Raw genomic sequence first — 15,703 nt, 5'->3', positions numbered from 1 at the left:
TGGCACTAGGCACCTGCCTAGAAGAACCGTAGGTGGTTCTTCTGCGATATCCTAAATAGGTAACCAGCATCGAGAAATCACAGTGCTCTGTACCTGCTTTGGGAAAGCCCCTAATAAGTTTAGCAGATATAGAATAAAAAGGGGCTTACAAAAGCAAGTTTACACGCATGATCCAGAGGAACAGGGGGACAGAGTGGTCTTGAGAAACAAGGGAAAAGGAAGTATATGACTTCAGAGACCACAAACTACAGAGATTAGAAGGAACTGAAGAACTGGAACGGTTTCAAAAGCTATAGAATGAAGGGTAACAGTTTTCTATTTGAAAGCAAGCTAAAATTAAATGTATTTGTGCAGACGTGTTGGAGTGGTCTGAGTAAAGACCTTATTTTCTGTAGGTGGCTGCTGCAGAGAAGTCTTCCAAGAAGTGCTCGACCTGGTGGCTGTTAGTTGCACTGGTGGTGCGTTTCATTTTGTCTGTGTTTTTCTTTTTGTTCTCCCCGAAATCTGGATACCCTTGTTCACCCATAACCATTAAGATTTACTGACAGGTGACATGAGAATGTACAATAACAATTCGCTGTCAGAAGGAAGGAGCTGGGTGAAAAGGGCAACAGAGTACAGCCCTGTACAAAACCTAGAAATATCCTTGTATTGCGTGGGTAAATAAAATCACAAGAAGGGACAGGACCTGACATACTCAATTGTTTAACTACCTGCCTCAAGTCTTTGATAAACTGATTCTTTTGTTGTTGGTTTGTTTGTTTCCCAGTCCATTTCAGGCAGCGTTGACTCCCCTGAAAGCTTCTGGATGTGGAAGAGGACGATCATCTGTCTGCAGAGGAGTTCTGCTTCCTGCATCTGACTTTCTCTTGTTTTTATTGACTTCTTTCTTCTTGCACAACTGCCCGGGCAGTTCTGACTCACCCTGCCGTGGCAGCATGGGAGGGAGCAGAGCGAGAGCAGAGCCTGCCACGCGGATAAAAGCTGTGTTACAGAGAGACAAGCCATGACTTCAGCAATTCTTTTTTCCACGAGATTTGGTGCGTGGCCGCTTTGTGTTGCTGTATGCTTACGTTTATCTGTTTGTGAATGTGGAATTTGGTACTGTAGAAATCACGGAATCACGGAAATGAGCCTCTTCTTCCTCAAAGGCTGAAGCAAATGAAGAGAATAACCCGGAACATGTCATCTTTCTTCTGGATTCATCCTCAGAGTGGGATTTTGCAGTGCTTGGTACTTTCCCCACTGTTATTCGCCATGTAGCAATTTTTTAATAGGGGTAGAAACAACACTGGCTGCGGCATCAGTTTTATATCAAGGACAGACACTTCATACTTCTTTTACTGTGAAAACATTGACAGTTTTTGGAACATCTCCAGTCAACAAGCTATTGGCATGGAGAGTTTGGGTCACACCTGAAGCCGGGGAGAAGAGAAGGGCTTCGAAGAGGATTTTGCTAGCGCCGCTTTGTAACTCTGACTTGATCACGGGTGCATAGATTAAGACACTGTCACCCAAAGTGCGTGACTCGTTTGTCTTTTTAAGGTCCGTTATTGTGTGATGTAAAACCACCTTTTTGGCAGTTTGGTATTGTAGCACTTTTAGCACTCGGAGGCCTAACACTCCAGAAAATGCATTTACACTGCATTTAAAGCTTGCATGTAACTAAATCCTGTCAAGGAAAGTCTTTACATAATGCATCAACATATGCTGGGTTTTTGTCTCTTTTTTAGTACAGTATAGCTATACAATGGCTTGGAGCGGCTTTGCTAAGTTATTAAAAGTAGCCCTAGGTAAGGCTGGCCTTTAAAATAAGCATCAAGATGCCCAAAACACCTGGGAAAGGGACAGAAAAGGACCAGTTTGAATTTATGTAGAACCTTTTTACCTAGTAGTTTTCATTAACTTCAGTGTCCTAATTGTTTTTAAATGGTGAAAAATTACATGAGGTAGGCTTGAAAAACAAAGGGTGTAAAAACAAAGAAATACGTTATTTTCTTAGCTATGAATATCTCTAAATCCAGGCCTGATTCTAAGGCAAAATGATCTTTATTAGAAAGTAAATATTCAGAGAATTCTATCCTAAACCTCTCTGCTGCTTTGTAGAGCATATCTGTTATCAAAACTTCAGCAGCTCAGCTATTAAGAGATGTTTTAATGCAGGATCATTTGTCTCCTAAAATTTGAGTGTTGTGGGTTTTAGACCTCGAGTCAGAGCGCATATGTTCCTTCCATATAACCAGCATTAAACTGCTGGAGAAACTCTAAGGGTCTATTTTCTACCACCTGTGTCAATTTTTTTCAAAAATATCCTTTACGCTTTTAAGGCTGCGGTGAGTAAAATGGATGGTTTAGGCGAAAAATCAGCTCAGAGTAAAAGGTTTTGGAAGGTTGGCAGATGTTATCGCTAGACCACTCTCCATTGTCTTTGCAAGGTCATGGGGAACAGGAGAGGTGCCTGAGGACTGGAGGAAGGCTAACGTCACTCCAATCTTCAAAAAAGGCAAGAAGGAGGACCCAGGGAACTACAGGCCGGTTAGTCTCACCTCTGTCCCTGGGAAGGTAATGGAGCGACTCATTCTGGATGTTGTCTCCAAACACATAGAGGAACAGGAAGTTATTGGAAGTGGTCAGCATGGATTTACCAAGGGCAAATCATGCCTGACCAATCTGATAGCTTTCTATGATGTTATAACGGGTTGGCTGGATGAGGGGAGAGCCGTAGATGTCATCTACCTTGACCTTAGCAAGGCTTTTGACACTGTCTCCCATAACATCCTCATTAGGAAGCTGAGGAAGTATGGGCTAGACGAGGTGACAGTGAGGTGGATCGAGAGCTGGCTGAGTGACAGAACCCAGAGGGTTGTGATCAGCGGCACAGAGTCCACTTGGAGGCCTGTAACGAGTGGTGTCCCTCAGGGGTCAATACTTGGACCAATTTTGTTCAATATATTCATTAATGACCTAGATGAGGGGACAGAGTGTATCCTCAGCAAGTTTGCTGATGATACCAAGCTGGGAGGGGTGGCCGACACTCCGGAGGGCAGTGCTGCCATCCAGCGTGACCTGGACAGGCTGGAGAGCTGGGCAGAGAAGAACCTAATGAGGTTCAACAAAAGCAAGTGTAGGGTCCTGCACCTGGGGAGGAAGAATGCCAAACACCAGTATAGGTTAGGGGCGGACATGCTGGGAAGCAGCTCTGAGGAGAAGGACCTGGGGGTCCTGGTAGACAGCAAATTATCCATGAGCCAGCAGTGTGCCCTTGTCGCCAAGAAGGCCAATGGCATCCTGGGCTGCATAGGGAAGACTGTGGCCAGTAGGTCGAGGGAGGTCATTCTTCCCCTCTACTCTGCACTGGTGAGGCCACAACTGGAGTACTGTGTCCAGTTTTGGGCTCCCCAGTTCAAGAGGGACAGGGAACTACTGGAGCGAGTCCAGCGAAGGGCAACCAAGATGATTGTGGGACTGGAGCACCTCCCTTATGAGGAAAGGCTGAAAGAGCTGGGACTCTTTAGCCTGGAGAAGAGAAGGTTGAGGGGGGACCTGATTAATGTTTACAAGTACCTAAAGGGTGGGTTTAAGGAGGACGGAGCCAGGCTCTTTTCAATGGTTCCCAGCGACAGGACAAGGGGCAATGGGCACAAGCTAGAACATAGGAAGTTCCGTTCAAATACACGGAAAAACTTCTTTACAGTGAGGGTGACAGAGCACTGGAACAGGCTGCCCAGGCAGGTGGTGGAGTCCCCTTCTCTGGAGATTTTCAAGACCCGCCTGGATGCAGCCCTGAGGGATGTGCTTTAGGCAACCCTGCTCTAGCAGGGGAGTTGGACTAGATGATCTCTAGAGGTCCCTTCCAACTCTGAAGATTCCGTGAAGGTGATACCAGAATGTTTATAATGTGTGTTGTGGTTGGGAGGGTTGTGTGAGTTTAACCATTACTGTACACTTACGTTGACATCTACATCCAAGCTCCTGCATAATAAGCATTTAGTGCCCGAGCAGGTAATATTGAGACTGCTGTTAACTTGCACCATAAACCACTGGAGCTGTCAAATGGCCACACGCATGGCCTTCTCCATACATAAGAATGTGCTCCTAGAAATGTCTTTACTGGGATTAAATATTGAAAGTCCTTATAGCAAAAAAAAAAAAAAAAAAAAAAAAAAAAAACGGCTACTGAAGGGACAACAGCTCTCTGAGCAAACAATTGCTGTGAGCAAAAATATGAATTACTGTCCATAGAGGCATAATTCTTTGTTCTCCTTTTTAATCGAAATATTTTAAAAGCCACTACAAATACGAAAAATATAATTTCTCTGGTGAAGAATGTGGGAAATAATACGTTATTTCTTCATTATCACATAGTCTGCTAGTTTCCTAGGGTTTTTTTTTCCAGTGAGTTGCAAAGTTTTGGAACTTCAGCCATTTTCATTAATAAAAAATTATTTGCTCCTGGAACCAGCCATTGCGTGCACAGTTGTTCTTCCAGGCTTGTTCCTGCATGCTGCCCAGGTTTATATTGTCTATTATGGCTTGATTTATCCACCAAATTAGATTTGCCACTGGGTGTCTGCTATACAAGCCAGGCTATGGGCTGCCTGTCAGTGATCCCAACAAAGAGTAAAGGCTGAACTAGGTAAAAAGAAAAAAAAAGTCAAGTTTTCTTTTCCCCTCAGGAGACCGCTGGTCCAAAACAAGGCTTGGGAATCGTTGTTCAAGCACCTGATGAAACTTAGGATACTTCTTGCATTTATTAGAACAGAGCTGGTTACAGCTGCTGGGCATTCAGCATCCTCGGTCAATAGCGATTTTTAAAACTGCTGGTTTGGCCTTAATGTTCTGTGCTCTCAGTTACGAGATGTGGAAAACCGGACGCTTACCAACTTGTCTCGTGAGCAATGGTGCCGTGAATCACTGAAAGAGGGACAAGAAATCAGAGCTTCAGAAATGACGCTCCATCTTTAACTTGCACAGCCAACAGGCAAAGACCAAGCTATTGAACAGCAATCTGCTCCCGGTAATGCAGTTTCTGTTTCCTGTTTAGTTTTACTTAGCTTAAACGAGCTCTTAGATTTTGCTAAACTGGGTTTTTTTTGTGTTTTTTTTTTTTTTTGCACATCTAAAGTATTTTCAGCCTTCCAGAGATCACACAGGAAGCTTGTGCTGCATAAGTTTAAGCAGTATGCAAAGCTGCCACCCTTTTATAGAATTTTGTCACTACTGACATACTGTCAAATGGATGCGAAGGAAATCAGACGGAGTACGCAACTTGACTTGAAACGTTAGGTGTACGGTGAAAGACATTTTCACGAAAAATGTCATGTCCCTGGTAATCCAGGTTTTGGACGACGTAAGATAGGCAACCTCTGCCGCAATATTTTGCAGTTTGCTCATGGTTTCTTCACATTTTGGGTATGAAGTTCTTTGTCCACACTGCTCTTCACAAATATTTTCTAATTGTAAAAATGCTTTTGATGGTTTTATCTGAGGAAAATCTTAAGATCTACATGGCTACAATAGTTGTTTTTTTTTTTTCAATCGGTGGCTCTCTAAAATTTATTCCATGTGACAAAATTTCTTGAAACATACACTGGTTATATATTAAAAATTAATTAGTGCTGCTGTAGGTTCTTCAAGCACTAGCAGCTGTTAGTTTACAGAAAAGCACAGTATTGCTTTCTCACCTCCTCACACCTGGGAGAAACACCTCAGCACCTTTCATACTCAACATCCCCTTTTTTGTTCCAAAAGTCCACCTTTAAAAAACATCCCCAAAATGCAACGCCTACAAAAAAAAAAAAAAAGATAGTTTAGAATGGTGAAGACCAGCTGTCGTGCTGTTCAACTGCCTCTCCTGTCTGTATGCGTGTCTTACCCCTTGGCGCACATAGTGTTTGGGAACAAGGACGATCCTGGTTCTGGCTTTGTAGGGCCTTTAGCATAATTGGATCTTTGGCCATGAAATGGGGGTTGTAGAAGTTATTACAAAATCAATAATAATAATGTAAGGGTCACTCTGCAGCCTAATAACTCTGCCATTCCTTCAGCAGTGCTATGTTCCCCCTTTTTCTTTCTGGTATTCTTCTTGAGTCCCTGAAGGTCTTGCTTCCCATGTGCGTCAGTAAGTGCATGCTGTACTAAAGCTGTTCTCTACAGGAACTTTCTTGCATCTGTTTTTGCTGCAATAGGAAATGATCTGCCTGCAAATCATTCTTTTCTTTGCAGCTTTGTAAAATTTGTCACGATGCCTTTCTGGGTATAGGTCTTCCTAAGCTCTACTCCAGCCTCAGCCCCAGCCCTCGTTTCCTACCTGCCTCTGCCCTTTCCCCATGGGAGGTTCTGCAGGATCCTCCTTTAGGGCACCCAGTGAATTTCTTGCTGGACATCTGCCCAGATGGAGCACATCATCTTCAGGAGCTCCACTGGCAACTGCTGTCAGTGGGGTTCATTTTACTGCACCGTTGGGACAAATCCTTAAACTTCAGAATGGCCTTGATTTTCTCAGGTTATATGGCAGTTCTTTGTTTTATTGTGGGAGATAATAATAAAAAAAAATAATCCCCCTATTCTGCCAAAGCATCAACAGAGGGCTCTGGAGCCTGACCAGCACCGTGATGGTCCTCACCACAACCACCCTGCCCTGCACGGGAACCCCACCGTGTCAGGGAGATGAGCCCTCGTTTTGTAAGTTGAGCTAGAAATACCCGAAAGACAGTGTCGTTTCTTGCTGGAAAAAAGGCGGAAGAGGCTGGTGAAGGCTTATGCAAGGGGCTTTTCTAGACCCCCGAAGGTGCAGAGCTGCCTCTGAATCTGCTGGCTCTCTGGGTTCCCCCAGCCCCAGAAGGACCGTTATGGTGAGAGATGCTGCGGGAAGTGAAGTGGGGCAGCAGCTGCATGTGCCTGCGCTTCTCCAAGGGCGGCTTCATGGAGAAGCGTTAGAACAGAAAATCAAAGAAACAGAAGTGTTGTTTATCCGGGCGACCTTCACCAGGCAATACTACAAGTCCTTTTTTTTTTTCGTTTTTTTTTTTTTAGCCACAAACTCTCTCATTCGCTAGAATTTGCCATTTTATAAATCTAAAGTAACAGTGTGGTGAGCGTCACGTTTACTAAAGCTACATTTCAAAATAGCAAAGCAGATTTTGTTGCAAGCTATTTACTTCAGTACTCAAAGAGTTTCATTGAAGGTAAGAAAAGGGAAGTTGTCTTGAGGCTTAGAATTGTAATTCCTTCCCGCATTTCCTTTTAAACCTCATGTTTACCTTCTGCAAAAACTAACCCTCCCTGTTTGTTGCAATTTTAACAGAGGAGCTGCTTTCGGACTTTAAAATTTGGCTTTTTGTCCAATCCGGAAGAGTTTTGCACTAAACCTGGGTGTAAGTCGCTCACTGGTGAGATGGTTAGCTTCTGCTCTTGCAGGAAGTGGTTTTATTTTACTTTTTTTTCCTGCTTTCTTTCTATCTTTATGAGCTGTGGGAGATTAACCCAACTGCTGTCTATAGACATGTGACCTAGATGTTTTCCGTTTTTTGAAATAGTTAAAACTGTTGCTGGTTGATGGCAGTTTGAGATGAAACGGCGTCGTCTGTGAGGCTGTAGGTAAGGAGCCTTAAATTCATCTTAATGCAGTTTAAGAAACCAGTTGCTAAAGATTTTTAAAATTATCATAACCGCGTGTATTGTGTGTGCGTTCAATATGGATTACGTTAATTACGCAATTATTTTATATCCGTTGGCATTTGTGAATTTGAAAGCGACGAGCAACAATATAGAGAGTACAGATGTAAAATGATGTTTTAAAGGCAAAATTAATATTCAGAATCTAGCAAATCTGTTGCATCCCACGCAAGAGGCAACCATATCTGACCCTCTCTGGTATCCCAAACGACTAATCACTTCTCTTATCCCTGCCTATACTAATTACTTGTCCCCAAAAGGTAGAAAAAGTTGGTGGCGCTGGGTGGGAAATGAGACTAGATCACATTTCCCAGCATTTGTCTTTGCCGGGTGCAATTTAGCCCTGTTTGATTAACTGACTTTGCCGCTGGTGACCAAGAGGGAGGCGGTTAGTAGCAGTGGATACTCTAAGAGTTAGTGAGTAGTAAGGGTAGGTATCTAGTTGATACTTGTTATCACTAGAGACTGCCCTGCTCGGTGTCAAAAAGTTTGGCACCAGTCTATTATTCATTGGTGGTGCTAATAGGAACAGGACATGGAGTGGCATAGAGGACGTTGTACAAAAAATGTCCTTGGTTTGTCTATGGGCTCTCTGAACGCTGTTCCTCGTGGAGATGTCATGGTAGCATGTTCCCTGCGTGAGGCTGTTTAGATCCAGCCTGATTCCTCCTCTGCCTCAGAGCTGGGCAGAAAGAGGTTGTATGTCCTGAGTCCCCATCTCACTCGAAGCTTTCTATCAGAAAAGACTGCCGTCAGTGGGCAAACACTCCTTTCTGGCCTTCAGAGCCTGACAAGGAAATAGTAATTTAGGAAGATGTTCGAATAACACAATATAATGTTTTGATTATGGGCCACATAAAAGAAAGCCAGAATTAGCAAGATTTTTTTCTACGGTGAAGATTTGTTTTCCTGGTAACGTGCAAACTTTGTGACATGGACTCATGTTTGTAACTGATAGCCTTATCGTAAGAAGCAACTTGTTTTTCTTTTGGAAATATGGGTCAGAGTTGAAAGATATCACACGTGGCTTGAAGCTCGTTTTGAAATTGTGCATACTAATTGGAGACAGATTTTAGCGTAGTGTTGTAAGATTACATTTCGAATTTTCTGTACTTTTTGGAGAAAAAAAGCTGTCCCGCCTGCATACACAAATCAGCACAGACAGGGAAATTGTATAAAAAGAACATGTTCTCTTCCTGGGCTGTGTTTCTAGTGGGTTTTATGTTACTGCTGCAATGTCTTAGAGTCATTTGAAATGCATTTTCCACAGAGCTGTGAGATTTAGGAAAGTAGTTTGAATTCTCAGAGTTATTTTTCTTTATTTTCTCCCTTCCCTGCAACTTACCTCTTTGTGTCCAAAGGAAATTAATTTAAAAACAGCATCTCTTGTTCACTTTACCTCTCAATCCAATTACATCTGTAACATACATTTGTTCATTTTCTTTTCCAAATAGAGTGAACAGCTGAAGCATTCTCTGTGTTTTAAAGCTCCTGCTGTACAGTATTATTGGATTACAAAAAAAACTTTGCCGATTTTGGCAGCATTTGTTGTAGAAACTTCCTTTTGCTTTGATACAAGAGATACCCTAGTTTGGAAGAGACACTCCATCTTTTTCTGACCGAGCATCGGTGCGTGACCCCCTTGGTGGTCCCTCTCACCAGGGATAGGATTGCCAGGGCAGCAAAGGAGAGGTCTGTATCAGACCATGGTCTTGGGCATGTTCCTCCTCACCCCGAGCAAGGCAGGAACCAGGAACTAAAATGGTGACAGAGACACATTTGGATTCTTCTCCTGATGTTTGGGTGGCACAACACCACAACCTCCAGTGTGGTGCTAGTTTAATCGAAACACCTGTACGCAGCCCTAGTTTGGATTTCTCTATCTATTTCTGGTCCCAGAAGTTATTACTTCTTTGCAGTGATGAGCTTCAGGCCAGGCTCTAAAAAGTAGTATCCCATGCAAGCGGGATGGAGGGCCCATCACAATCTCTAGTGCTGTAGTGAGGATGGCTTTGCTGTGCTGCTCAGAGACTTCAGCTCAGTTCTCTGCTAAGGAGTCCCACGGACTTACAGCAGTAGAACCACTGTCTTTTCATGGCCTGTTTCTACTAAGTCACGTGGGGCTTAGTGGGTTGTAGGCAATGTCTTCTGAATGTTTTTAGGGTCACAATTCTGATACTTGCCTACTTTCCTTGACTTTTTTTTTTTAGTTGCCTCTGTGCTGTGTCAGCTCAATCAGTGAGAGTTGCTAACCACTTAACGAGTTGTTAAAGCCTGCATGCTGCTAAAAACTGTCTCTTCATGCTGGAGAAGTCCCTCTCCAACTCCCTTAATTAGAAACCTGAAACATGGCAGTTGTACAGAACATATCCTAATCCTGTATATGTAGGTGCTCTTTGGACTGATCTCTTTTAAAGACAAAACAAAGCATCACATGAGCTCTACCTTAAGTGTCTACATTCAACTTTTCTCCTGAGTAAGATTTCCACATGGACGCATCAAACCTGTTTCTCAGTGCTACAAAGACAGAAGCGGGTACTGGTGGATACCATTTATGTGAAGATGCTTTGATGGTTTTCCTGGTTTCATTTGTTGATAACGTTAGTCCTGAAGAAAAGAGATGGGATAAAATTTTGGCCCAGCTTCTGACCATGTATCTTCCATGATAATTCAAGTGCCATTCAGAGCACAACAGTAGATTTCCTTACCTGATTGCACAACCTGCACAAAACTTTATCCATCTTGTGGTGGCTTCCAACAGCTTTTGGCACCATAAAACTAATAGCTGGAATGCCGCCTTAGTCTCAGAGTAGGCTGAAGGATGTGCTGCCTTCAGCTTACTCCCAACGGCATGCTTCCCTGTGCATTTGGGAACCTGTAAGCTTAATCTCGGTCAGGAGGTACTGGTGTTATCTGCTTCTGAAACCTTCTCATAAGGTTGGTCTGCCTCAACCAGAGGTTTCAATGAATCTTAATTTCACTGACAGCTCTCTTATCAAAATCTGAAGGACAGAGGAGGTTGTTCTTGTGCTGTGCTAGGTGTTAAGTTTGTGCCTTCATGCACTCAGCGTGCTTCTGCCAGTCTTCCCTGTTTCGAGAAATACTATAAAAGGGTTGTTTTGGAGACTCACTACAAAACAAACACTGCTAGCTCCTCGTTTGCACAGGGACTTCCTCATTGTAGACCTATTTTCATTTTAAGAGTGAGACCTCTTATCACAGAGTCTGTGGACTCCCATCATCTTTATTAGAACTTGAAGTACCTTGGGGTGCAAGCTTCCAAGCTGGCTGAAGTAGGAGCAAAAAAAAAAAAAAAAAAAAGCTATTAGATTGAAAAAAGCTATTAGATTGTTTTTTAAGAAGACTGTTTGAATGAGAAAAACAGGCATCAATTTTCTGGGCATGGGTATTTAGATGCTGCAAACTGGCCATGGGGCAGATATAACTCACGCTAGAGCTCAGTCTGCGGACACAGCCAGGTCATGCTGGAGCAGATTTTCAGTGCATTCATGGCTCATGTTGAAGTCACCTGGAAGTGTTGAGGTCTGGCAAGTGTAAAAGTGAATCCTGTTTGCCAGAAACTAAGAAACAAAAATTCATGCATGCTTGAAAATTTTGCCCTTTTTCTCTTCATTTCTTCTCTGTATTTTCATTCACCTTACTTAGCATGAGAAAAAACTCTTTTGGGAATTAAGTAGGTAAGATATCAGAGGGTTATTTAACAGATTTTGGTATTCTCTAAATTAGCTTCTAAACTTCTGGGGGTGTGTGCAAGTTACATAGCAAAATACTAACTCAGTCCACAGATACTTACTGAAGCATTTCTTCAATAATTTAACTAAACGAGTTTGATATTGCTACGGTTAGTGGTTTAAGGTTGTTTAAGACACAACATAACACTTCCTGGTATTTGAGATTGACAGGTATTAAGTCATTCACTTGTAGTTAAGCCGGGTATTGTGGGTTTGTACTGTAGTTTTTCATGAGTATTCCTTCCAAAGCCGGTGCTTGATATACTGAAGAGACACAGTCCTCAAACAGATGAACTTAAGGTGACTTCTGATTCCTTCTCCAAGACATCCATTGGTTTTCAGCACAACTGCAACGTGATAAGAGGGGAGGGGGAGAAAAGGAGGAAGAAAAACCAGAAGTGAATGTGGCTGAGAGCTGAAGAGACGTGCTTTAAGTATGTGCTCGCTCTTTGTTTCTTATTTCTTTTCCTGCCACACCCTGAGCAAAGCCACCAGTGTGTTCGGTGCTGAATCAGATACCGAAGCACCTCTCTGAACCAGATACCGAAGCTCCTCCTGGGCAAGGCATAGTGCTTAGCACCTGTACTTGTTTTTCTGCTGCTCAGGATGTTACTAAACTCTCTTCCTTTGCGGGCGAGGAGGGAAATGACACAGATATTTAGTGAAGACAATTGAAGTCCTGGAGTTCTGTCTCCAAGAGAGTCACGTCCATGGCTGGTGGGTTCGTCACCAGCCTGCTGGGTGTCAGGATGCTCTCGGCATTTCTGGTGTTTCTGCTGCAGCTGTAGTTCAGGAGACACCTGCTGCTGGGCCAGCCAGATGTCTGCTTGGGACAGTGGAGTTGGAGGAACTGAGCAGTCCACGTTGGGGAACAGACCCAAGGCTGGCAAGTGTGTCCCACTGGGGGTGGGGGATCCTCAGCCCACGTGGTGGTGTTGGCCAGAGCCAAACCCCTGCCCACATTGCAGGAGAGCCTGATAGTAACACCATGGGCATCCACCACAAACACCAACAGAAGCCTCCCTGGGCTCTCTGAAGCAAAATGCATTTCTAGCGAATGGCTTTGTTACAAATGAATCAACGTTTTCCACTAGGAAGGTGTTACATCAGACTTCCCAACTGGCTGAGCTGCTCTGACACGTGCTGCCTTTTGTGCTTTGGGCTGAGTAGCGCTGAGGCTTGATCTAGAGAGATTAACGTTTCTATTGGCAGCAGTGTGTTGCATGCTTGGTTACTTTATTAACAAAAAAAGCAAAGTATAGTAACCAGTAGCAATGAGTAACCAAATTCTTGTGATGATTTTTGGACTAAGAAGTGGCGCTGATGCATCCACTCTTCTTGGAGTAGCAAAGGAAGTGGAAACAGCCCAAGTAAAAGTATGTCAGTTCCTCCTTGTTTATTAATCCCTAGGTCATGGCAAAGGCAAGAAGTTCCCCCAGTCTTAGCAGAGGCTTAGAGAAAGCAGTCTCTTCAACCTATTCTTGAATTTCCTTTGGGCAGTCTCGCACTGCCTCTGGATTGAGTAGTTTGAGGTCATACAGACCTGAGACATTCACAATTGCTACGCAGAGATTTTAATTGGAAAAATTCTCTTCTAGTTTTAATTTTCATCTAAAGTTTGTGTGCAAGTAAGCGTAGAGGGGGAATCTATTAAGATGTGGAACAAAAATTGTATAAAATACAAGAATGAAAAAAGTTAAGCGCAGAGATTTCTTACCAGACTTGTATCATGCACCAAGATACAGATATTTAGGGAGTCATGTAGGAGCACTGTAAGGACATTTTAACTGAGGTACGTAGGACTGCGAGGGCTCACTTGAGCGGAGTGCAGCAATTCCAGCCAACAAGGGGCCTTAGGAGTCCATCAGCTCTGCGTGTTACCACGCTACCTAACAAACCCACAGCCAACAGCAGATGTAATGCTTCTTAAGTATTATTACTCCTAACAATGTTGGGGGCAGATGAATGGCTTCCACTCTTCTCACTGTGACTGTTGGTGGTCGCACGTGGGTCTGGCACCATCACGCACCTGCTGTCACCGCTGCTGACTCTGACCGATCCTACCAAGTGCAGCAGGTCTGTGGTGGGACTGGTGGTGCAGGTGGGCCCTGGTCTCCTAACCTGCAGAAAGCATGCATACAAGGTTTACAGAGTCATCTTGAACCACTAAAATTTTCACTGGTCCCTCACAAAACGACGTGTATTTGCAGTAAAATTTTCAGATATGATTAACAGAGCCTGTGCTCAAACTTCTTGCATAATCATAGAAATTATATTTTTGAAGCGCACAATACCCGTGGTGTTTCCCCTTTGCTGAAAGCAGACATCTTAGCGACACACTGTGATATCAGGTACTGTCACAGAAAACAAATGCCTTTGTCTTCTCCCCACTTCGCCACGTGGTGCTGAGGAGCAGCGTGGTGGGGCAGGCACTCCTGCCACCTCCTGCTCCGCTCTGGGCCACGGCAGAGGCGGCTGGTGAAGAAAACAAACCGGGGGCCCCACGAAATGCAGAAGAGGGGCTTGCTCAGTGCAAGCCGCAAAGAATTTCCCCTTCTAGTTCCTGCTATAGATTAAAAGTTTTCTACTAAAATTGTAGGTGCTGGCTCTGCTGCGTTTCACAGCAGCGTCTCTTACAAGAGCAGCACCAGGAGCTCTGCAAAGGAAAGTGGGGATGGAGTGTGGGAACAGATTAGAAGTGTCTGGAGCTTTTTTCTTCCCCCCTCAGATGGGAAGTGGGAGCAGTGAGAAGAAGTAAGGGAGCAGCTGCAGGATCACAGCACAAGAACTGCTGCAGACATGTATGGAGGAAGATTGAGAGAGGGTAGGAGGGACTGTTTCATGTGCACAGCACAGGGAACCGAACCTTATCCTGGGGAGTTGGGATGGAGGGGGGTCTTGCTGTCCAAATAAGGGGCAAGCCTTTTGTCATAGGCCCTCCTGAGGCAGGCAGTGTCAGAAAGATAATTTTATTATAAGTCTGAAATAAAAAAGAAAGAAATTTATTGTAAGTTTCCTTTATTTTTTTAATTTGTTTTTAAATTCTGAGAAGCTTTAAAGCCTTTTCTATTCAATAATTTCAGTATCTCAGTTTGACAGACTTGTCTTTGTAGGACGGTGGGTGTATGGATCGGCAAAATGGATTAAGTCATGGCAAATGTGCATTTAAACTACTAAGTTGAGGGACTTTAAGATGCTCTAAGAGATTAAAACAACAGCCACCGCTTCTCCAAAGGCTTAACAGAGCTCTCAAGGCGGCCTTTGTTTCTAGTGCAGGGGATGCTATTGCTGCAGGAACTAAGGACCAGGAGGCAAACGGAGGCATGATTTCCAACTGTTCCCAGTGTTCAGCAGTGCTGAGCTGATTTGGAGGTAGAGTGGGATAAAACTTGTGTGTAGTCTTACTGAGTGATGATCGTGAGGTGCTTTCTCTGCCGTGGAGCAACCAGGGGAGCATGGGCACGTACACGAATGTGGTTCAGGTCATAAATGTGCCACCGGAGCTGGCCTTGCTATAGGTTGTTTATATAGTCGCTGTCAAATTGAAACTGAAATTTCTGTTGGCAAAGCTGTGGAATTTAAACTTACAGGAAGTTTGCTTCTTTGGCTATTTGCAGCAAGCTTTCAGGCGTTTAAAAAATATTTTTCTAATACATCAGTTTGTCTTGTGGCACTAACTCTTCCACTTCTCCAGAGAGTTTGGGCTGTTCCAAAATTACCATTGCCACATGTCTAGTTCAGGTAAGCGTGGAAAGTTTGGATGAATATCCGAATCTCTGTGAGGAGAAGTTCTGCAAAATTGAGCTGGAAGTATTTCAAGCAGTCTTACTTTGAAATTTCTGTCACTTCTGCTTCTGCTTGTATCTGTAAATACTGCAAGAATAACCTTTCCCATAGTATCTCATCACTTCAGATCTGGCAACATTAAAAGTAACAACACTTTTCTGAACATTTAGGCTATAGGAACAGATTTCTTTCAAGCACCGGAGAAAATTTGTGATTCTTATGTGATCTTCCTAGGGAAAACATTGGAACCTTTTTATTCAGAATTGGGCAGCTTTAAACTAAAAGTTACTGCGTGACAAGCATCACATGCTGGTGTAAAATGAGTTCAGAGGTGGTCAGTCTTACCTGTGGTCATTAGAAAGACACGATTCTGATCTTTACTCATCTGCAGTACATAAATGTATAGCAGGAAGGAAGGAGGTGGAAGGAAATGATCTTTTCCTTACCTGACAGGTGAGGGCAGGTCAGGAGCAACCACGCAGCACTCC

General features: G+C 43.6%; 1 protein-coding gene across 3 annotated transcripts in view; it reads left to right on the top strand.

The window, feature by feature from the left end:
- Window positions 1-1,132: 1,132 nt before the first annotated feature.
- ARHGAP15 (Rho GTPase activating protein 15) overlaps window positions 1,133-15,703 on the top strand; it is a 344,807-nt gene continuing 330,236 nt past the window's right edge. The window contains exons 1-3 of one of the 3 annotated variants that reach the window (XM_054208190.1): window positions 1,133-2,390; window positions 3,877-7,187; window positions 7,539-7,599. The gene's annotated coding sequence lies outside the window, so the exon portion shown is untranslated. Of the gene's footprint in view, window positions 2,391-3,876; window positions 7,188-7,256; window positions 7,377-7,538; window positions 7,600-15,703 lie in introns of those variants that run through there. The other 2 variants (XM_054208189.1, XM_054208191.1) reach the window with 2 other exon arrangements.

The sequence above is a fragment of the Rissa tridactyla genome, chromosome 7 (assembly GCF_028500815.1).
Source record: "Rissa tridactyla isolate bRisTri1 chromosome 7, bRisTri1.patW.cur.20221130, whole genome shotgun sequence".
NCBI lineage: Eukaryota > Metazoa > Chordata > Aves > Charadriiformes > Laridae > Rissa > Rissa tridactyla.
The sequence above is the reverse complement of the archived record's forward strand: the minus strand, read 5'-3'. Positions and strand labels throughout refer to the sequence as shown.